General features: G+C 38.6%; 8 non-coding genes across 8 annotated transcripts; all 8 read right to left on the reverse strand.

Annotated features, from left to right (window-relative positions):
• Positions 1-1,646: 1,646 nt before the first annotated feature.
• Positions 1,647-1,728, reverse strand: TRNAS-GCU (transfer RNA serine (anticodon GCU)). The gene has a single exon. It is a non-coding gene; the product is annotated as a tRNA-Ser (tRNA).
• A 2,565-nt stretch (positions 1,729-4,293) lies between these two features.
• On the reverse strand, positions 4,294-4,375 carry TRNAS-GCU (transfer RNA serine (anticodon GCU)). The gene has a single exon. It is a non-coding gene; the product is annotated as a tRNA-Ser (tRNA).
• Positions 4,376-6,940: 2,565 nt separating this feature from the next.
• On the reverse strand, positions 6,941-7,022 carry TRNAS-GCU (transfer RNA serine (anticodon GCU)). The gene has a single exon. It is a non-coding gene; the product is annotated as a tRNA-Ser (tRNA).
• A 2,557-nt stretch (positions 7,023-9,579) lies between these two features.
• TRNAS-GCU (transfer RNA serine (anticodon GCU)) lies at positions 9,580-9,661 on the reverse strand. The gene has a single exon. It is a non-coding gene; the product is annotated as a tRNA-Ser (tRNA).
• A 2,564-nt stretch (positions 9,662-12,225) lies between these two features.
• On the reverse strand, positions 12,226-12,307 carry TRNAS-GCU (transfer RNA serine (anticodon GCU)). Its single transcript has one exon. It is a non-coding gene; the product is annotated as a tRNA-Ser (tRNA).
• Positions 12,308-14,873: 2,566 nt separating this feature from the next.
• On the reverse strand, positions 14,874-14,955 carry TRNAS-GCU (transfer RNA serine (anticodon GCU)). Its single transcript has one exon. It is a non-coding gene; the product is annotated as a tRNA-Ser (tRNA).
• Positions 14,956-17,520: 2,565 nt separating this feature from the next.
• TRNAS-GCU (transfer RNA serine (anticodon GCU)) lies at positions 17,521-17,602 on the reverse strand. Its single transcript has one exon. It is a non-coding gene; the product is annotated as a tRNA-Ser (tRNA).
• A 2,565-nt stretch (positions 17,603-20,167) lies between these two features.
• Positions 20,168-20,249, reverse strand: TRNAS-GCU (transfer RNA serine (anticodon GCU)). The gene has a single exon. It is a non-coding gene; the product is annotated as a tRNA-Ser (tRNA).
• Positions 20,250-22,486: the final 2,237 nt, after the last annotated feature.

Raw genomic sequence — 22,486 nt, forward strand, 5'->3', positions numbered from 1 at the left:
CCTTTCAGTCATGAATAAAAACACCAATTTAGTTAAGTGTTAGGATACTTATTTCCCTATTGGTTACAATCTAAAGTCATTTCTGTTAATCTCATCGGCAATTCATCTCATTAGTAACTCTTCAGATTTGCAATTAGAAATGCAATTAATCAATGCATGGAGATTATTCACTCAGTATTAACACATCATTAATAAGAACCAACTTAGCAAAGTCTCAGTAGTGCATGATTCAAAAAAGCAAGAACTCAGTAATTTGTCTATTTGCGTCAGATTTTAGTGAACACCTTAACTAACCTCAAATTAGAATCAGCATGTTGGGCTTCATGCAAAACAATTTAGCAAACACAAATTTGGAAAACATCTAACTATGGCCTCTATCAAAGAGCAGTTGGTACCGAGAAAGAAAAGGCAAGCCGACAATTGCAATTTTCATCAGATAGTTACCCATCCAACGGATCAGCAAACAGCGTCAGTCTTTGTCCTCAGGGCATCAGTCGTTTTCACGATCAGCAAAGATAGGACAGGGCAAAGCCTCTGTATTGCATAGATGAGGAACAAGAACTCCCCTCATCTAGAGGAGATATGAGTATCAGGTAAGGAATAAGTAAAGGGTGGTTTAGAGTATCAGGACGAACAAACGGCAAAGTCTCAAAGGAAATGGCCTAAATGGCTCAGTAGAATGGCAAAGAATGGGTTGGAGTGGAATGTCCAATAAATAGCTGATTTCTGCTCAGGTCATATGGTTAAATCAAAACTGTCTAATTTACTCCTAATTCCTCGTTGGATAATAATTTGTGCATCGTTATCTCTGTCCAATAATTATTCACGCATTTCACAAGAATTTTCCACAAACCATAGTTCATATGTCGTTGATTGGCCCATGTTATTGACGTCTTCATCGGTTGGAATGTCAGGTAAGAAAAGTTACACTTTACGCACCAGTCAGTAGTTCCATTGTTTTCTCCTACTCCAGGCAACCTTGCACCTGTTACGAATTACACTGTTGCATTCAGCAATAATGTCTCCTTGAGCAAGTCGGGTCCCATGAGAAAGAATTTACTACAGCTACACACATCTCTAACTTCTGGAAAAGTACAGTTTCGTGTCCTTCAGGAAAACAGCACATTGCACGTTAGAAAAACACAGTTTAATATGAGACCAGGCATGTAGGCCCAGACCCTCGCTAAACTAAGGCCTAGTGCTTAATGGACAAACTCCTAATACATAACTCCAATTTTGATATGTTAATACAAGTTCAAAACATCAGTACATAATTAATTCAGCATTAATAACTTTCATTAGTCTTCGTATACATTGGTAGCCACTCCCCGTGGGCACATTTTAAACGTGTGCATTATTTCTACATTAACACATTTTCTATGCAGTTTCATTACACAATATATTGCAAACTTCTACGTCCCCCAACTTAACAACCCTCCGCCTGAGGAAAGAATTTGTGATTCATGCACAGAACCCGGCCGGCGCTGTTTACAGTAATGCCTAAGCACAGTGCTCACCTGAGTGGTGTTTCCAAACCGAGGCATTGTACTGTCGGAAATGCCATGGGATACGTAATTTAACTTTCACATAAAATAGGGTTAAACCAGACATACCGCATATTAAAAAGTAAACACACAATAATAAACCTACAAGGGTGGGATTCGAACCAACGCATGCAGAGCACAATGGATTAGCAGTCCATCGCCTTAACCACTCGGCCACCTTGTCGTGTAAAGGTCAGTTTTCAGGAGGAAAAAATATAGTAGCCGAAATGTGTTCTATGAGGTGATAGTTGTCCACACATAATAAAGAGCATATATTTACAGATTGTTGTGGCAACTTGTTGTCTTCAGCTTTGCTCTAAATGACCTTGTTGTCCTTCCCTACTTCAGCTTGAATTTATATGATATATGTAATGGAATCATGAAAATTACACATTCCAAACGTGTTCTATCCATATGTGATCTACTGTCACACTACCCTCAAATGAGCTAAGATTGCTTTATTTCAGTTGTACGTGGATTTAAAGTGCAATTTCACACAAATATTTTACTGGTATGGTGCTTTCGAGTCTCTAGGTGTCATTCATTGTTGGGGTGCTTACATGTCAACATTAGGCAGCAAATAGTACACAAATAAGGAAAACTGCCTTCCCATTTAATGTGCATTGTTCTGCAAAACGTTTTAAGTAGAAGAAAGTAAAACTTAGTTTATAAAACCGCCTAAACTGGGAGTATTGCCGCTACAGCTTTGACACTTCAGTTTAAAAAAGGACGTGCATCAACAAGAAATATTTTTGCGCTAAATAAATTGCTGTCCGACTGCTCACGTAACGCATAAAACTGAGGCAGTCGTATTTACACCACATTGAAGTAATATCTTGGTGGTTTTCGTTGACGTTGACTCAGCAGCAACAGATCAGATGACTTTTTTTTAGTGATAGCGCATCACGGCCTTGATAAGTAAACTTACAAGGAGACACGCCTAGGTCGATGAACCTTTTGGACTACGTTCGGGGACTTCCCAGTACGAGATGTCTTTTGGCATCACAAATCAATGGATCAATATCTCAACAACAATCGCAATAACTAATCATCATGCTAATCAATAACCTTTAATGAGAGTCAATAAAGTGAACACACCATGACCTTTCAGTCATGAATAAAAACACCAATTTAGTTAAGTGTTAGGATACTTATTTCCCTATTGGTTACAATCTAAAGTCATTTCTGTTAATCTCATCGGCAATTCATCTCATTAGTAACTCTTCAGATTTGCAATTAGAAATGCAATTAATCAATGCATGGAGAATATTCACTCAGTATTAACACATCATTAATAATAACCAACTTAGCAAAGTCTCAGTAGTGCATGATTCAAAAAAGCAAGAACTCAGTAATTTGTCTATTTGCGTCAGATTTTAGTGAACACCTTAACTAACCTCCAATTAGCATCAGCATGTTGGGCTTCATGCAAAACAATTTAGCAAACACAAATTTGGAAAACATCTAACTATGGCCTCTATCAAAGAGCAGTTGGTACCGAGAAAGAAAAGGCAAGCCGACAATTACAATTTTCACCAGATAGTTACCCATCCAACGGATCAGCAAACCGCGTCAGTCTTTGTCCTCAGGCCATCAGTCGTTTTCACCATCAGCAAAGATAGGACAGGGCAAAGCCTCTGTATTGCATAGCTGAGGAACAAGAACTCCCCTCATATAGAGGAGATATGAGTATCAGGTAAGGAATAAGTAAAGGGTGGTTTAGAGTATCAGGACGAACAAACGGCAAAGTCTCAAAGGAAATGGCCTAAATGGCTCAGTAGAATGGCAAAGAATGGGTTGGAGTGGAATGTCCAATAAATAGCTGATTTCTGCTCCGGTCATATGGTTAAATCAAAACTGTCTAATTTACTCCTAATTCCTCGTTGGATAATAATTTGTGCATCGTTATCTCTGTCCAATAATTATTCACGCATTTCACCAGAATTTTCCACAAACCATAGTTCACATGTCGTTTATTGGCCCATGTTATTGACGTCTTCATCGGTTGGAATGTCAGGTAAGAAAAGTTACAATTTACGCACCAGTCAGTAGTTCCATTGTTTTCTCCTACTCCAGGCAACCTTGCACCTGTTACGAATTACACTGTTGCATTCAGCAAGAATGTCTCCTTGAGCAAGTCGGGTCCCATGAGAAAGAATTTACTACAGCTACACACATCTCTAGCTTCTGGAAAAGTACAGTTTCGTGTCCTTCAGGAAATCAGCACATTGCACGTTAGAAAAACACAGTTTAATATGAGACCAGGCATGTAGGCCCAGACCTTCGCTAAACTAAGGCCTAGTGCTTAATGTACAAACTCCTAATACATAACTCCAATTTTGATATGTTAATACAAGTTCAAAACATCAGTACATAATTAATTAAGCATTAATAACTTTCATTAGTCTTCGTATACATTGGTAGCCACTCCCCGTGGGCACATTTCAAACGCATGCATTATTTCTACATTAACACATTTTCTATGCAGTTTCATTACACAATATATTGCAAACTTCTACGTCCCCCAACTTAACAACCCTCCGCCTGAGGAAAGAATTTGTGATTCATGCACAGAACCCGGCCGGCGCTGTTTACAGTAATGCCTAAGCACAGTGCTCACCTGAGCGGTGTTTCCAAACCGAGGCATTGTACTGTCTGAAATACCATGGGATACGTAATTTAACTTTCACATAAAATAGGGTTAAACCAGACATACCGCATATTAAAAAGTAAACACACAAAAATAAACCGACAAGGGTGGGATTCGAACCCACGCATGCAGAGCACAATGGATTAGCAGTCCATCGCCTTAACCACTCGGCCACCTTGTCGTATAAAGGGCAGCTTTCAGGAGGAAAAAATATAGTAGCCGAAATGTGTTCTATGAGGTGATAGTTGTCCACACATAATAAAGAGCATATATTTACAGATTGTTATGGCAACTTGTTGTCTTCAGCTTTGCTCTAAATGACCTTGTTGTCCTTCCCTACTTCAGCTTGAATTTATATGATATATGTAATGGAATCATGAAAATTACACATTCCAAACGTGTTCTATCCATATGTGATTTACTGTCACACTACCCTCAAATGAGCTAAGATTGCTTTATTTCAGTTGTACATGGATTTAAAGTGCAATTTCACACAAATATTTTACTGGTATGGTGCTTTCGAGTCTCTAGGTGTCATTCATTGTTGGGGTGCTTACATGTCAACATTAGGCAGCAAATAGTACACAAATAAGGAAAACTGCCTTCCCATTTAATGTGCATTGTTCTGCAAAACGTTTTAAGTAGGAGAAAGTAAAACATAGTTTATAAAACCGCCTAAACTGGGAGTATTGCCGCTACAGCTTTGACACTTCAGTTTAAAAACGTACGTGCATCAACAAGAAATATTTTTGCGCTAAATAAATTGCTGTCCGACTGCTCACGTAACGCATAAAACTGAGGCAGTCGTAATTACACCACATTGAAGTAATATCTTGGTGGTTTTCGTTGACGATGACTCAGCAGCAACAGATCAGATGACTTTTTATTAGTGATAGCGCATCACGGCCTTGATAAGTAAACTTACAAGGAGACACGCCTAGGTCGATGAACCTTTTGGACTACGTTCGGGGACTTCCCAGTACGAGAAGTCTTTTGGCATCACAAATCAATGGATCAATATCTCAACAACAATCGCAATAACGAATCATTATGCTAATCATTAACCTTTAATGAGAGTCAATAAAGTGAACACACCAGGACCTTTCAGTCATGAATAAAAACACCAATTTAGTTAAGTGTTAGGATACTTATTTCCCTATTGGTTACAATCTAAAGTCATTTCTGTTAATCTCATCGGCAATTCATCTCATTAGTAACTCTTCAGATTTGCAATTAGAAATGCAATTAATCAATGCATGGAGAATATTCACTCAGTATTAACACATCATTAATAAGAACCAACTTAGCAAAGTCTCAGTAGTGCATGATTCAAAAAAGCAAGAACTCAGTAATTTGTCTATTTGCGTCAGATTTTAGTGAACACCTTAACTAACCTCAAATTAGCATCAGCATGTTGGGCTTCATGCAAAACAATTTAGCAAACACAAATTTGGAAAACATCTAACTATGGCCTCTATCAAAGAGCAGTTGGTACCGAGAAAGAAAAGGCAAGCCGACAATTACAATTTTCATCAGATAGTTACCCATCCAACGGATCAGCAAACAGCGTCAGTCTTTGTCCTCAGGCCATCAGTCGTTTTCACCATCAGCAAAGATAGGACAGGGCAAAGCCTCTGTATTGCATAGCTGAGGAACAAGAACTCCCCTCATATAGAGGAGATATGAGTATCAGGTAAGGAATAAGTAAAGGGTGGTTTAGAGTATCAGGACGAACAAACGGCAAAGTCTCAAAGGAAATAGCCTAAATGGCTCAGTAGAATAGCAGAGAATGGGTTGGAGTGGAATGTCCAATAAATAGCTGATTTCTGCTCCGGTCATATGGTTAAATCAAAACTGTCTAATTTACTCCTAATTCCTCGTTGGATAATAATTTGTGCATTGTTATCTCTGTCCAATAATTATTCACGCATTTCACCAGAATTTTCCACAAACCATAGTTCACATGTCCTTGATTGTCCCATGTTATTGACGTCTTCATCGGTTGGAATGTCAGGTAAGAAAAGTTACACTTCACGCACCAGTCAGTAGTTCCATTGTTTTCTCCTACTCCAGGCAACGTTGCACCTGTTACGAATTACACTGTTGCATTCAGCAAGAATGTCTCCTTGAGCAAGTCGGGTCCCATGAGAAAGAATTTACTACAGCTACACACATCTCTAGCTTCTGGAAAAGTACAGTTTCGTGTCCTTCAGGAAATCAGCACATTGCACGTTAGAAAAACACAGTTTAATATGAGACCAGGCATGTAGGCCCAGACCCTCGCTAAACTAAGGCCTAGTGCTTAATGTACAAACTCCTAATACATAACTCCAATTTTGATATGTTAATACAAGTTCAAAACATCAGTACATAATTAATTCAGCATTAATAACTTTCATCAGTCTTCGTATACATTGGTAGCCACTCCCCGTGGGCACATTTTAAACGTGTGCATTATTTCTACATTAACACATTTTCTATGCAGTTTCATTACACAATATATTGCAAACTTCTACGTCCCCCAACTTAACAACCCTCCGCCTGAGGAAAGAATTTGTGATTCATGCACAGAACCCGGCCGGCGCTGTTTACAGTAATGCCTAAGCACAGTGCTCACCTGAGCGGTGTTTCCAAACCGAGGCATTGTACTGTCGGAAATACCGTGGGATACGTAATTTAACTTTCACATAAAATAGGGTTAAACCAGACATACCGCATATTAAAAAGTAAACACACAATAATCAACCAACAAGGGAGGGATTCGAACCCACGCATGCAGAGCACAATAGATTAGCAGTCCATCGCCTTAACCACTCAGCCACCTTGTCGTGTAAAGGTCAGTTTTCAGGAGGAAAAAATATAGTCGCCGAAATGTGTTCTATGAGGTGATAGTTGTCCACACATAATAAAGAGCATATATTTACAGATTGTTATGGCAAATTGTTGTCTTCAGCTTTGCTCTAAATGACCTTGTTGTCCTTCCCTACTTCAGCTTGAATTTATATGATATATGTAATGGAATCATGAAAATTACACATTCCAAACGTGTTCTATCCATATGTGATCTACTGTCACACTACCCTCAAATGAGCTAAGATTGCTTTATTTCAGTTGTACGTGGATTTAAAGTGCAATTTCATACAAATATTTTACTGGTATGGTGCTTTCGAGTCTCTAGGTGTCATTCATTGTTGGGGTGCTTACATGTCAACATTAGGCAGCAAATAGTACACAAATAAGGAAAACTGCCTTCCCATTTAATGTGCATTGTTCTGGAAAACGTTTTAAGTAGGAGAAAGTAAAACTTAGTTTATAAAACCGCCTAAACTGGGAGTATTGCCGCTACAGCTTTGACTCTTCAGTTTAAAAACGTACGTGCATCAACAAGAAATATTTTTGCGCTAAATAAATTGCTGTCCGACTGCTCACGTAACGCATAAAACTGAGGCAGTCGTAATTACACCACATTGAAGTAATATCTTGGTGGTTTTCGTTGACGATGACTCAGCAGCAACAGATCAGATGACTTTTTATTAGTGATAGCGCATCACGGCCTTGATAAGTAAATTTACAAGGAGACACGCCTAGGTCGATGAACCTTTTGGACTACGTTCGGGGACTTCCCAGTACGAGATGTCTTTTGGCATCACAAATCAATGGATCAATATCTCAACAACAATCGCAATAACTAATCATCATGCTAATCAATAACCTTTAATGAGAGTCAATAAAGTGAACACACTTCAGTCATTAATAAAAACACCAATTTAGTTAAGTGTTAGGATACTTATTTCCCTATTGGTTACAATCTAAAGTCATTTCTGTTAATCTCATCGGCAATTCATCTCATTAGTAACTCTTCAGATTTGCAATTAGAAATGCAATTAATCAATGCATGGAGAATATTCACTCAGTATTAACACATCATTAATAAGAACCAACTTAGCAAAGTCTCAGTAGTGCATGATTCAAAAAAGCAAGAACTCAGTAATTTGTCTATTTGCGTCAGATTTTAGTAAACACCTTAACTAACCTCAGATTAGCATCAGCATGTTGGGCTTCATGCAAAACAATTTAGCAAACACAAATTTGGAAAACATCTAACTATGGCCTCTATCAAAGAGCAGTTGGTACCGAGAAAGAAAAGGCAAGCCGACAATTACAATTTTCATCAGATACTTACCCATCCAACGGATCAGCAAACAGCGTCAGTCTTTGTCCTCAGGGCATCAGTCGTTTTCACCATCAGCAAAGATAGGACAGGGCAAAGCCTCTGTATTGCATAGCTGAGGAACAAGAACTCCCCTCATATAGAGGAGATATGAGTATCAGGTAAGGAATAAGTAAAGGGTGGTTTAGAGTATCAGGACGAACAAAAGGCAAAGTCTCAAAGGAAATGGCCTAAATGGCTCAGTAGAATGGCAAAGAATGGGTTGGAGTGGAATGTCCAATAAATAGCTGATTTCTGCTCAGTTCATATGGTTAAATCAAAACGGTCTAATTTACTCCTAATTCCTCGTTGGATAATAATTTGTGCATCATTATCTCTGTCCAATAATTATTCACGCATTTCACCAGAATTTTCCACAAACCATAGTTCACATGTCGTTGATTGGCCCATGTTATTGACGTCTTCATCAGTTGGAATGTCAGGTAAGAAAAGTTACACTTTACGCACCAGTCAGTAGTTCCATTGTTTTCTCCTACTCCAGGCAACCTTGCACCTGTTACGAATTACACTGTTGCATTCAGCAAGAATGTCTCCTTGAGCAAGTCGGGTCCCATGAGAAAGAATTTACTACAGCTACACACATCTCTAGCTTCTGGAAAAGTACAGTTTCGTGTCCTTCAGGAAAACAGCACATTGCACGTTAGAAAAACACAGTTTAATATGAGACCAGGCATGTAGGCCCAGACCCTCGCTAAACTAAGGCCTAGTGCTTAATGTACAAACTCTTAATACATAACTCCAATTTTGATATGTTAATACAAGTTCAAAACATCAGTATGTAATTAATTCAGCATTAATAACTTTGATTAGTCTTCGTATACATTGGTAGCCACTCCCCGTGGGCACATTTCAAACGCGTGCATTATTTCTACATTAACACATTTTCTATTCAGTTTCATTACACAATATATTGCAAACTTCTACGTCCCCCAACTTAACAACCCTCCGCCTGAGGAAAGAATTTGTGATTCATGCACAGAACCCGGCCGGCGCTGTTTACAGTAATGCCTAAGAACAGTGCTCACCTGAGCGGTGTTTCCAAACCGAGGCATTGTACTGTCGGAAATACCATGGGATACGTAATTTAACTTTCACATAAAATAGGGTTAAACCAGACATACCGCATATTAAAAAGTAAACACACAATAATCAACCAACAATGGTGGGATTCGAACCCACGCATGCAGAGCACAATGGATTAGCAGTCCATCGCCTTAACCACTCGGCCACCTTGTCGTGTAAAGGGCAGTTTTCAGGAGGAAAAAATATAGTAGCCGAAATGTGTTCTATGAGGTGATAGTTGTCCACACATAATAAAGAGCATATATTTACAGATTGTTATGGCAAATTGTTGTCTTCAGCTTTGCTCTAAATGACCTTGTTGTCCTTCCCTACTTCAGCTTGAATTTATATGATATATGTAATGGAATCATGAAAATTACACATTCTAAACGTGTTCTATCCATATGTGATCTACTGTCACACTACCCTCAAATGAGCTAAGATTGCTTTATTTCAGTTGTACGTGGATTTAAAGTGCAATTTCATACAAATATTTTAATGGTATGGTGCTTTCGAGTCTCTAGGTGTCATTCATTGTTGGGGTGCTTACATGTCAACATTAGGCAGCAAATAGTACACAAATAAGGAAAACTGCCTTTCCATTTAATGTGCATTGTTCTGGAAAACGTTTTAAGTAGGAGAAAGTAAAACTTAGTTTATAAAACCGCCTAAACTGGGAGTATTGCCGCTACAGCTTTGACACTTCAGTTTAAAAACGTACGTGCATCAACAAGAAATATTTTTGCGCTAAATAAATTGCTGTCCGACTGCTCACATAACGCATAAAACTGAGGCAGTCGTAATTACACCACATTGAAGTAATATCTTGGTGGTTTTCGTTGACGATGACTCAGCAGCAACAGATCAGATGACTTTTTATTAGTGATAGCGCATCACGGCCTTGATAGGTAAACTTACAAGGAGACACGCCTAGGTCGATGAACCTTTTGGACTACGTTCGGGGACTTCCCAGTACGAGATGTCTTTTGGCATCACAAATCAATGGATCAATATCTCAACAACAATCGCAATAACTAATCATCATGCTAATCAATAACCTTTAATGAGAGTCAATAAAGTGAACACAACATGACCGTTCAGTCATTAATAAAAACACCAATTTAGTTAAGTGTTAGGATACTTATTTCCCTATTGGTTACAATCTAAAGTCATTTCTGTTAATCTCATCGGCAATTCATCTCATTAGTAACTCTTCAGATTTGCAATTAGAAATGCAATTAATCAATGCATGGAGATTATTCACTCAGTATTAACACATCATTAATAAGAACCAACTTAGCAAAGTCTCAGTAGTGCATGATTCAAAAAAGCAAGAACTCAGTAATTTGTCTATTTCGTCAGATTTTAGTGAACACCTTAACTAACCTCAAATTAGAATCAGCATGTTGGGCTTCATGCAAAACAATTTAGCAAACACAAATTTGGAAAACATCTAACTATGGCCTCTATCAAAGAGCAGTTGGTACCGAGAAAGAAAAGGCAAGCCGACAATTACAATTTTCATCAGATAGTTACCCATCCAACAGATCAGCAAACAGCGTCAGTCTTTGTCCTCAGGGCATCAGTCGTTTTCACCATCAGTAAAGATAGGACAGGGCAAAGCCTCCGTATTGCATAGCTGAGGAACAAGAACTCCCCTCATATAGAGGAGATATGAGTATCAGGTAAGGAATAAGTAAAGGGTGGTTTAGAGTATCAGGACGAACAAACGGCAAAGTCTCAAAGGAAATGGCCTAAATGGCTCAGTAGAATGGCAAAGAATGGGTTGGAGTGGAATGTCCAATAAATAGCTGATTTCTGCTCAGTTCATATGGTTAAATCAAAACGGTCCAATTTACTCCTAATTCCTCGTTGGATAATAATTTGTGCATCGTTATCTCTGTCCAATAATTATTCACGCATTTCACCAGAATTTTCCACAAACCATAGTTCACATGTCGTTGATTGGCCCATGTTATTGACGTCTTCATCGGTTGGAATGTCAGGTAAGAAAAGTTACACTTTACGCACCAGTCAGTAGTTCCATTGTTTTCTCCTACTCCAGGCAACCTTGCACCTGTTACGAATTACACTGTTGCATTCAGCAAGAATGTCTCCTTGAGCAAGTCGGGTCCCATGAGAAAGAATTTACTACAGCTACACACATCTCTAGCTTCTGGAAAAGTACAGTTTCGTGTCCTTCAGGAAAACAGCACATTGCACGTTAGAAAAACACAGTTTAATATGAGACCAGGCATGTAGGCCCAGACCCTCGCTAAACTAAGGCCTAGTGCTTAATGTACAAACTCCTAATACATAACTCCAATTTTGATATGTTAATACAAGTTCAAAACATCAGTACATAATTAATTCAGCATTAATAACTTTCATTAGTCTTCGTATACATTGGTAGCCACTCCCCGTGGGCACATTTTAAACGCGTGCATTATTTCTACATTAACACATTTTCTATGCAGTTTCATTACACAATATATTGCAAACTTCTACGTCCCCCAACTTAACAATCCTCCGCCTGAGGAAAGAATTTGTGATTCATGCACAGAACCCGGCCGGCGCTGTTTACAGTAATGCCTAAGCACAGTGCTCACCTGAGCGGTGTTTCCAAACCGAGGCATTGTACTGTCTGAAATACCATGGGATACGTAATTTAACTTTCACATAAAATAGGGTTAAACCAGACATACCGCCTATTAAAAAGTAAACACACAATAATAAACCGACAAGGGTGGGATTCGAACCCACGCAAGCAGAGCACAATGGATTAGCAGTTCATCACCTTAAACACTCGGCCACCTTGTCGTGTAAAGGTCAGTTTTCAGGAGGAAAAAATATAGTAGCCGAAATGAGTTCTATGAGGTGATAGTTGTCCACACATAATAAAGAGCATATATTTACAGATTGTTATGGCAACTTGTTGTCTTCAGCTTTGCTCTAAATGACCTTGTTGTCCTTCCCTACTTCAGCTTGAATTGATATGATATATGTAATGGAATCATGAAAATTATACATTCCAAACGTGTTCTATCCATATGTGATCTACTGTCACACTACCCTCAAATGAGCTAAGATTGCTTTATTTCAGTTGTACGTAGATTTAAAGTGCAATTTCATACAAATATTTTACTGGTATGGTGCTTTCGAGTCTCTAGATGTCATTCATTGTTGGGGTGCTTACATGTCAACATTAGGCAGCAAATAGTACACAAATAAGGAAAACTGCCTTCCCATTTAATGTGCATTGTTCTGCAAAACGTTTTAAGTAGGAGAAAGTAAAACTTAGTTTATAAAAACGCCTAAACTGGGAGTATTGCCGCTACAGCTTTGACACTTCAGTTTAAAAACGTACGTGCATCAACAAGAAATATTTTTGCGCTAAATAAATTGCTGTCCGACTGCTCACGTAACGCATAAAACTGAGGCAGTCGTAATTACACCACATTGAAGTAATATCTTGGTGGTTTTCGTTGACGATGACTCAGCAGCAACAGATCAGATTACTTTTTATTAGTGATAGCGCATCACGGCCTTGATAAGTAAACTTACAAGGAGACACGCCTAGGTCGATGAACCTTTTGGACTACGTTCGGGGACTTCCCAGTACGAGATGTCTTTTGGCATCACAAATCAATGGATCAATATCTCAACAACAATCCCAATAACTAATCATCATGCTAATCAATAACCTTTAATGAGAGTCAATAAAGTGAACACACCATGACCTTTCAGTCATGAATAAAAACACCAATTTAGTTAAGTGTTAGGATACTTATTTCCCTATTAGTTACAATCTAAAGTCATTTCTGTTAATCTCATCGGCAATTCATCTCATTAGTAACTCTTCAGATTTGCAATTAGAAATGCAATTAATCAATGCATGGAGAATATTCACTCAGTATTAACACATCATTAATAAGAACCAACTTAGCAAAGTCTCAGTAGTGCATGATTCAAAAAAGCAAGAACTCAGTAATTTGTCTATTTGCGTCAGATTTTAGTGAACACCTTAACTAACCTCAAATTAGAATCAGCATGTTGGGCTTCATGCAAAACAATTTAGCAAACACAAATTTGGAAAACATCTAACTATGGCCTCTATCAAAGAGCAGTTGGTACCGAGAAAGAAAAGGCAAGCCGACAATTACAATTTTCATCAGATAGTTACCCAATCCAACGGATCAGCAAACAGTGTCAGTCTTTCTCCTCAGGGCATCAGTCGTTTTCACCATCAGCAAAGATAGGACAGGGCAAAGCCTCTGTATTGCATAGCTGAGGAACAAGAACTCCCCTCATATAGAGGAGATATGAGTATCAGGTAAGGAATAAGTAAAGGGTGGTTTAGAGTATCAGGACGAACAAACGGCAAAGTCTCAAAGGAAATGGCCTAAATGGCTCAGTAGAATGGCAAAGAATGGGTTGGAGTGGAATGTCCAATAAATAGCTGATTTCTGCTCAGGTCATACGGTTAAATCAAAGTTGTCTAATTTACTCCTAATTCCTCGTTGGATAATAATTTGTGCATCGTTATCTCTGTCCAATAATTATTCACGCATTTCACCAGAATTTTCCACAAACCATAGTTCACATGTCGTTGATTGGCCCATGTTATTGACGTCTTCATCGGTTGGAATGTCAGGTAAGAAAAGTTACACTTTACACAGCAGTCAGTAGTTCCATTGTTTTCTCCTACTCCAGGCAACCTTGCACCTGTTACGAATTACACTGTTGCATTCAGCAAGAATGTCTCCTTGAGCAAGTCGGGTCCCATGAGAAAGAATTTACTACAGCTACACACATCTCTAGCTTCTGGAAAAGTACAGTTTCGTGTCCTTCAGGAAAACAGCACATTGCAAGTTAGAAAAACACAGTTTAATATGAGACCAGGCAGGTAGGCCCAGACCCTCGCTAAACTAAGGCCTAGTGCTTAATGTACAAACTCCTAATACATAACTCCAATTTTGATATGTTTATACAAGTTCAAAACATCAGTACATAATTAATTCAGCATTAATAACTTTCATTAGTCTTCGTATACATTGGTAGCCACTCCCCGTGGGCACATTTTAAACGCGTGCATTATTTCTACATTAACACATTTTCTATGCAGTTTCATTACACAATATATTGCAAACTTCTACGTCCCCCAACTTAACAACCCTCCGCCTGAGGAAAGAATTTGTGATTCATGCACAGAACCCGGCCGGCGCTGTTTACAGTAATGCCTAAGCACAGTGCTCACCTGAGCGGTGTTTCCAAACCGAGGCATTGTACTGTCGGAAATACCATGGGATACGTAATTTAACTTTCACATAAAATAGGGTTAAACCAGACATACCGTATTTTAAAAAGTAAACACACAATAATAAACCGACAAGGGTGGGATTTGAACCCACGCATGCAGAGCACAAAGGATTAGCAGTCCATCGCCTTAACCACTCGGCCACCTTGTCGTGTAAAGGTCAGTTTTCAGGAGGAAAAAATATAGTAGCCGAAAAGTGTTCTATGAGGTGATAGTTGTCCACACATAATAAAGAGCATATATTTACAGATTGTTATGGCAACTTGTTGTCTTCAGCTTTGCTCTAAATGACCTTGTTGTCCTTCCCTACTTCAGCTTGAATTTATATGATATATGTAATGGAATCATGAAAATTACACATTCCAAACGTGTTCTATCCATATGTGATCTACTGTCACACTACCCTCAAATGAGCTAAGATTGCTTTATTTCAGTTGTACGTGGATTTAAAGTGCAATTTCATACAAATATTTTACTGGTATGGTGCTTTCGAGTCTCTAGGTGTCATTCATTGTTGGGGTGCTTACATGTCAACATTAGGCAGCAAATAGTACACAAATAAGGAAAACTGCCTTCCCATTTAATGTGCATTGTTCTGCAAAACGTTTTAAGTAGGAGAAAGTAAAACTTAGTTTATAAAACCGCCTAAACTGGGAGTATTGCCGCTACAGCTTTGACACTTCAGTTTAAAAACGTACGTGCATCAACAAGAAATATTTTTGCGCTAAATAAATTGCTGTCCGACTGCTCACGTAACGCATAAAACTGAGGCAGTCGTAATTACACCACATTGAAGTAATATCTTGGTGGTTTTCGTTGACGATGACTCAGCAGCAACAGATCAGATTACTTTTTATTAGTGATAGCGCATCACGGCCTTGATAAGTAAACTTACAAGGAGATACGCCTAGGTCGATGAACCTTTTGGACTACGTTCGGGGACTTCCCAGTACGAGATGTCTTTTGGCATCACAAATCAATGGATCAATATCTCAACAACAATCGCAATAACTAATCATCATGCTAATCAATAACCTTTAATGAGAGTCAATAAAGTGAACACACCATGACCTTTCAGTCATGAATAAAAACACCAATTTAGTTAAGTGTTAGGATACTTATTTCCCTATTGGTTACAATCTAAAGTCATTTCTGTTAATCTCATCGGCAATTCATCTCATTAGTAACTCTTCAGATTTGCAATTAGAAATGCAATTAATCAATGCATGGAGAATATTCACTCAGTATTAACACATCGTTAATAAGAACCAACTTAGCAAAGTCTCAGTAGTGCATGATTAAAAAAAGCAAGAACTCAGTATTTTGTCTATTTGCGTCAGATTTTAGTGAACACCTTAACTAACCTCAAATTAGCATCAGCATGTTGGGCTTCATGCAAAACAATTTAGCAAACACAAATTTGGAAAACATCTAACTATGGCCTCTATCAAAGAGCAGTTGGTACCGAGAAAGAAAAGGCAAGCCGACAATTAAAATTTTCATCAGATAGTTACCCATCCAACGGATCAGCAAACAGCGTCAGTCTTTGTCCTCAGGGCATCAGTCGTTTTCACCATCAGCAAAGATAGGACAGGGCAAAGCCTCTGTATTGCATAGCTGAGGAACAAGAACTCCCCTCATATAGAGGAGATATGAGTATCAGGTAAGGAATAAGTAAAGGGTGGTTTAGAGTATCAGGACGAACAAACGGCAAAGTCTCAAAGGAAATGGCCTAAATGGCTCAGTAGAATGGCAAAGAATGGGTTGGAGTGGAATGACCAATAAATAGCTGATTTCTGCTCAGTTCATATGGTTAAATCAAAACGGTCTAATTTACTCCTAATTCCTCGTTGGATAATAATTTGTGCATCGTTATCTCTGTCCAATAATTATTCACGCATTTCACCAGAATTTTCCACAAACCATAGTTCACATGTCGTTGATTGGCCCATGTTATTGACGTCTTCATCGGTTGGAATGTCAGGTAAGAAAAGTTACACTTTACGCACCAGTCAGTAGTTCCATTGTTTTCTCCTACTCCAGGCAACCTTGCACCTGTTACGAATTACACTGTTGCATTCAGCAAGAATCTCTCCTTGAGCAAGTCGGGTCCCATGAGAAAGAATTTACTACAGCTACACACATCTCTAGCTTCTGGAAAAGTACAGTTTTGTGTCCTTCAGGAAAACAGCACATTGCACGTTAGAAAAACACAGTTTAATATGAGACCAGGCATGTAGGCCCAGACCCTCGCTAAACTAAGGCCTAGTGCTTAATGTACAAACTCCTAATACATAACTCCAATTTTGATATGTTAATACAAGTTCAAAACATCAGTACATAATTAATTCAGCATTAATAACTTTCATTAGTCTTCGTATACATTGGTAGCCACTCCCCGTGGGCACATTTTAAACGCGTGCATTATTTCTACATTAACACATTTTCTATGCAGTTTCATTACACAATATATTGCAAACTTCTACGTCCCCCAACTTAACAATCCTCCGCCTGAGGAAAGAATTTGTGATTCATGCACAGAACCCGGCCGGCGCTGTTTACAGTAATGCCTAAGCACAGTGCTCACCTGAGCGGTGTTTCCAAACCGAGGCATTGTACTGTCTGAAATACCATGGGATACGTAATTTAACTTTCACATAAAATAGGGTTAAACCAGACATACCGCATATTAAAAAGTAAACACACAATAATAAACCGACAAGGGTGGGATTCGAACCCACGCATGCAGAGCACAATGGATTAGCAGTCCATCGCCTTAACCACTCGGCCACCTTGTCGTGTAAAGGGCAGCTTTCAGGAGGAAAAAATATAGTAGCCGAAATGTGTTCTATGAGGTGATAGTTGTCCACACATAATAAAGAGCATATATTTACACATTGTTATGGCAACTTGTTGTCTTCAGCTTTGCTCTAAATGACCTTGTTGTCCTTCCCTACTTCAGCTTGAATTTATATGATATATGTAATGGAATCATGAAAATTACACATTCCAAACGTGTTCTATCCATATGTGATCTACTGTCACACTACCCTCAAATGAGCTAAGATTGCTTTATTTCAGTTGTACGTGGATTTAAAGTGCAATTTCACACAAATATTTTACTGGTATGGTGCTTTCGAGTCTCTAGGTGTCATTCATTGTTGGGGTGCTTACATGTCAACATTAGGCAGCAAATAGTACACAAATAAGGAAAACTGCCTTCCCATTTAATGTGCATTGTTCTGCAAAACGTTTTAAGTAGGAGAAAGTAAAACTTAGTTTATAAAACCGCCTAAACTGGGAGTATTGCAGCTACAGCTTTGACACTTCAGTTTAAAAACGTACGTGCATCAACAAGAAATATTTTTGCGCTAAATAAATTGCTGTCCGACTGCTCACGTAACGCATAAAACTGAGGCAGTCGTAATTACACCACATTGAAGTAATATCTTGGTGGTTTTCGTTGACGATGACTCAGCAGCAACAGATCAGATGACTTTTTATTAGTGATAGCGCATCACGGCTTTGATAAGTAAACTTACAAGGAGACACGCCTAGGTCGATGAACCTTTTGGACTACGTTCGGGGACTTCCCAGTACGAGATGTCTTTTGGCATCACAAATCAATGGATCAATATCTCAACAACAATCGCAATAACTAATCATCATGCTAATCAATAACCTTTAATGAGAGTCAATGAAGTGAACACACCATGACATTTCAGTCATGAATAAAAACACCAATTTAGTTAAGTGTTAGGATACTTATTTCCCTATTGGTTACAATCTAAAGTCATTTCTGTTAATCTCATCGGCAATTCATCTCATTAGTAACTCTTCAGATTTGCAATTAGAAATGCAATTAATCAATGCATGGAGAATATTCACTCAGTATTAACACATCATTAATAAGAACCAACTTAGCAAAGTCTCAGTAGTGCATGATTCAAAAAAGCAAGAACTCAGTATTTTGTCTATTTGCGTCAGATTTTAGTGAACACCTTAACTAACCTCAAATTAGCATCAGCATGTTGGGCTTCATGCAAAACAATTTAGCAAACACAAATTTGGAAAACATCTAACTATGGCCTCTATCAAAGAGCAGTTGGTACCGAGAAAGAAAAGGCAAGCCGACAATTACAATTTTCATCAGATAGTTACCCATCCAACGGATCAGCAAACAGCGTCAGTCTTTGTCCTCAGGGCATCAGTCGTTTTCACCATCAGCAAAGATAGGACAGGGCAAAGCCTCTGTATTGCATAGCTGAGGAACAAGAACTCCCCTCATATAGAGGAGATATGAGTATCAGGTAAGGAATAAGTAAAGGGTGGTTTAGAGTATCAGGACGAACAAACGGCAAAGTCTCAAAGGAAATGGCCTAAATGGCTCAGTAGAATGGCAAAGAATGGGTTGGAGTGGAATGACCAATAAATAGCTGATTTCTGCTCAGTTCATATGGTTAAATCAAAACGGTCTAATTTACTCCTAATTCCTCGTTGGATAATAATTTGTGCATCGTTATCTCTGTCCAATAATTATTCACGCATTTCACCAGAATTTTCCACAAACCATAGTTCACATGTCGTTGATTGGCCCATGTTATTGACGTCTTCATCGGTTGGAATGTCAGGTAAGAAAAGTTACACTTTACGCACCAGTCAGTAGTTCCATTGTTTTCTCCTACTCCAGGCAACCTTGCACCTGTTACGAATTACACTGTTGCATTCAGCAAGAATCTCTCCTTGAGCAAGTCGGGTCCCATGAGAAAGAATTTACTACAGCTACACACATCTCTAGCTTCTGGAAAAGTACAGTTTCGTGTCCTTCAGGAAAACAGCACATTGCACGTTAGAAAAACAAAGTTTAATATGAGACGAGGCATTTAGGCCCAGACCCTCGCTAAACTAAGGCCTAGTGCTTAATGTACAAACTCCTAATACATAACACCAATTTTGACATGTTAATACAAGTTCAAAACATCAGTACATAATTAATTCAGCATTAATAACTTTCATTAGTCTTCGTATACATTGGTAGCCACTCCCCGTGGGCACATTTTAAACGTGTGCATTATTTCTACATTAACACATTTTCTATGCAGTTTCATTACACAATATATTGCAAACTTCTACGTCCCCCAACTTAACAATCCTCCGCCTGAGGAAAGAATTTGTGATTCATGCACAGAACCCGGCCGGCGCTGTTTACAGTAATGCCTAAGCACAGTGCTCACCTGAGCGGTGTTTCCAAACCGAGGCATTGTACTGTCGGAAATACCATGGGATATGTAATTTAACTTTCACATAAAATAGGGTTAAACCAGACATACCGCATATTAAAAAGTAAACACACAATAATAAACCAACAAGGGTGGGATTCGAACCCACGCATGCAAAGCACAATGGATTAGCAGTCCATCGCCTTAACCACTCGGCCACCTTGTCTTTTACAGGTCAGTTTTCAGGAGGAAAAAATATAGTAGCCGAAATGTGTTCTATGAGGTGATAATTGTCCACACATAATAAAGAGCATATATTTACAGATTGTTATGGCAACTTGTTGTCTTCAGCTTTGCTCTAAATGACCTTGTTGTCCGTCCCTACTTCAGCTTGAATGTATATGATATATGTAATGGAATCATGAAAATTATACATTCCAAACGTGTTCTATCCATATGTGATCTACTGTCACACTACCCTCAAATGAGCTAAGATTGCTTTATTTCAGTTGTACGTGGATTTAAAGTGCAATTTCATACAAATATTTTACTGGTATGGTGCTTTCGAGTCTCTAGATGTCATTCATTGTTGGGGTGCTTACATGTCAACATTAGGCAGCAAATAGTACACAAATAAGGAAAACTGCCTTCCCATTTAATGTGCATTGTTCTGCAAAACGTTTTAAGTAGGAGAAAGTAAAACTTAGTTTATAAAACCGCCTAAACTGGGAGTATTGCCGCTACAGCTTTGACACTTCAGTTTAAAAACGTACGTGCATCAACAAGAAATATTTTTGCGCTAAATAAATTGCTGTCCGACTGCTCACGTAACGCATAAAACTGATGCAGTCGTAATTACACCACATTGAAGTAATATCTTGGTGGTTTTCGTTGACGATGACTTAGCAGCAACAGATCAGATGACTTTTTATTAGTGATAGCGCATCACGGCCTTGATAAGTAAACTTACAAGGAGACACGCCTAGGTCGATGAACCTTTTGGACTACGTTCGGGGACTTCCCAGTACGAGATGTCTTTTGGCATCACAAATCAATGGATCAATATCTCAACAACAATCGCAATAACTAATCATCATGCTAATCAATAACCTTTAATGAGAGTCAATGAAGTGAACACACCATGACATTTCAGTCATGAATAAAAACACCAATTTAGTTAAGTGTTAGGATACTTATTTCCCTATTGGTTACAATCTAAAGTCATTTCTGTTAATCTCATCGGCAATTCATCTCATTAGTAACTCTTCAGATTTGCAATTAGAAATGCAATTAATCAATGCATGGAGAATATTCACTCAGTATTAACACATCATTAATAAGAACCAACTTAGCAAAGTCTCAGTAGTGCATGATTCAAAAAAGCAAGAACTCAGTATTTTGTCTATTTGCGTCAGATTTTAGTGAACACCTTAACTAACCTCAAATTAGCATCAGCATGTTGGGCTTCATGCAAAACAATTTAGCAAACACAAATTTGGAAAACATCTAACTATGGCCTCTATCAAAGAGCAGTTGGTACCGAGAAAGAAAAGGCAAGCCGACAATTACAATTTTCATCAGATAGTTACCCATCCAACGGATCAGCAAACAGCGTCAGTCTTTGTCCTCAGGGCATCAGTCGTTTTCACCATCAGCAAAGATAGGACAGGGCAAAGCCTCTGTATTGCATAGCTGAGGAACAAGAACTCCCCTCATATAGAGGAGATATGAGTATCAGGTAAGGAATAAGTAAAGGGTGGTTTAGAGTATCAGGACGAACAAACGGCAAAGTCTCAAAGGAAATGGCCTAAATGGCTCAGTAGAATGGCAAAGAATGGGTTGGAGTGGAATGACCAATAAATAGCTGATTTCTGCTCAGTTCATATGGTTAAATCAAAACGGTCTAATTTACTCCTAATTCCTCGTTGGATAATAATTTCTGCATCGTTATCTCTGTCCAATAATTATTCACGCATTTCACCAGAATTTTCCACAAACCATAGTTCACATGTCGTTGATTGGTCCATGTTATTGACGTCTTCATCGGTTGGAATGTCAGGTAAGAAAAGTTACACTTTACGCACCAGTCAGTAGTTCCATTGTTTTCTCCTACTCCAGGCAACCTTGCACCTGTTACGAATTACACTGTTGCATTCAGCAAGAATCTCTCCTTGAGCAAGTCGGGTCCCATGAGAAAGAATTTACTACAGCTACACACATCTCTAGCTTCTGGAAAAGTACAGTTTCGTGTCCTTCAGGAAAACAGCACATTGCACGTTAGAAAAACAAAGTTTAATATGAGACGAGGCATGTAGGCCCAGACCCTCGCTAAACTAAGGCCTAGTGCTTAATGTACAAACTCCTAATACATAACACCAATTTTGACATGTTAATACAAGTTCAAAACATCAGTACATAATTAATTCAGCATTAATAACTTTCATTAGTCTTCGTATACATTGG

This window comes from Pleurodeles waltl, chromosome 12 (assembly GCF_031143425.1).
Source record: "Pleurodeles waltl isolate 20211129_DDA chromosome 12, aPleWal1.hap1.20221129, whole genome shotgun sequence".
Classification (NCBI taxonomy): Eukaryota; Metazoa; Chordata; class Amphibia; order Caudata; family Salamandridae; genus Pleurodeles; species Pleurodeles waltl.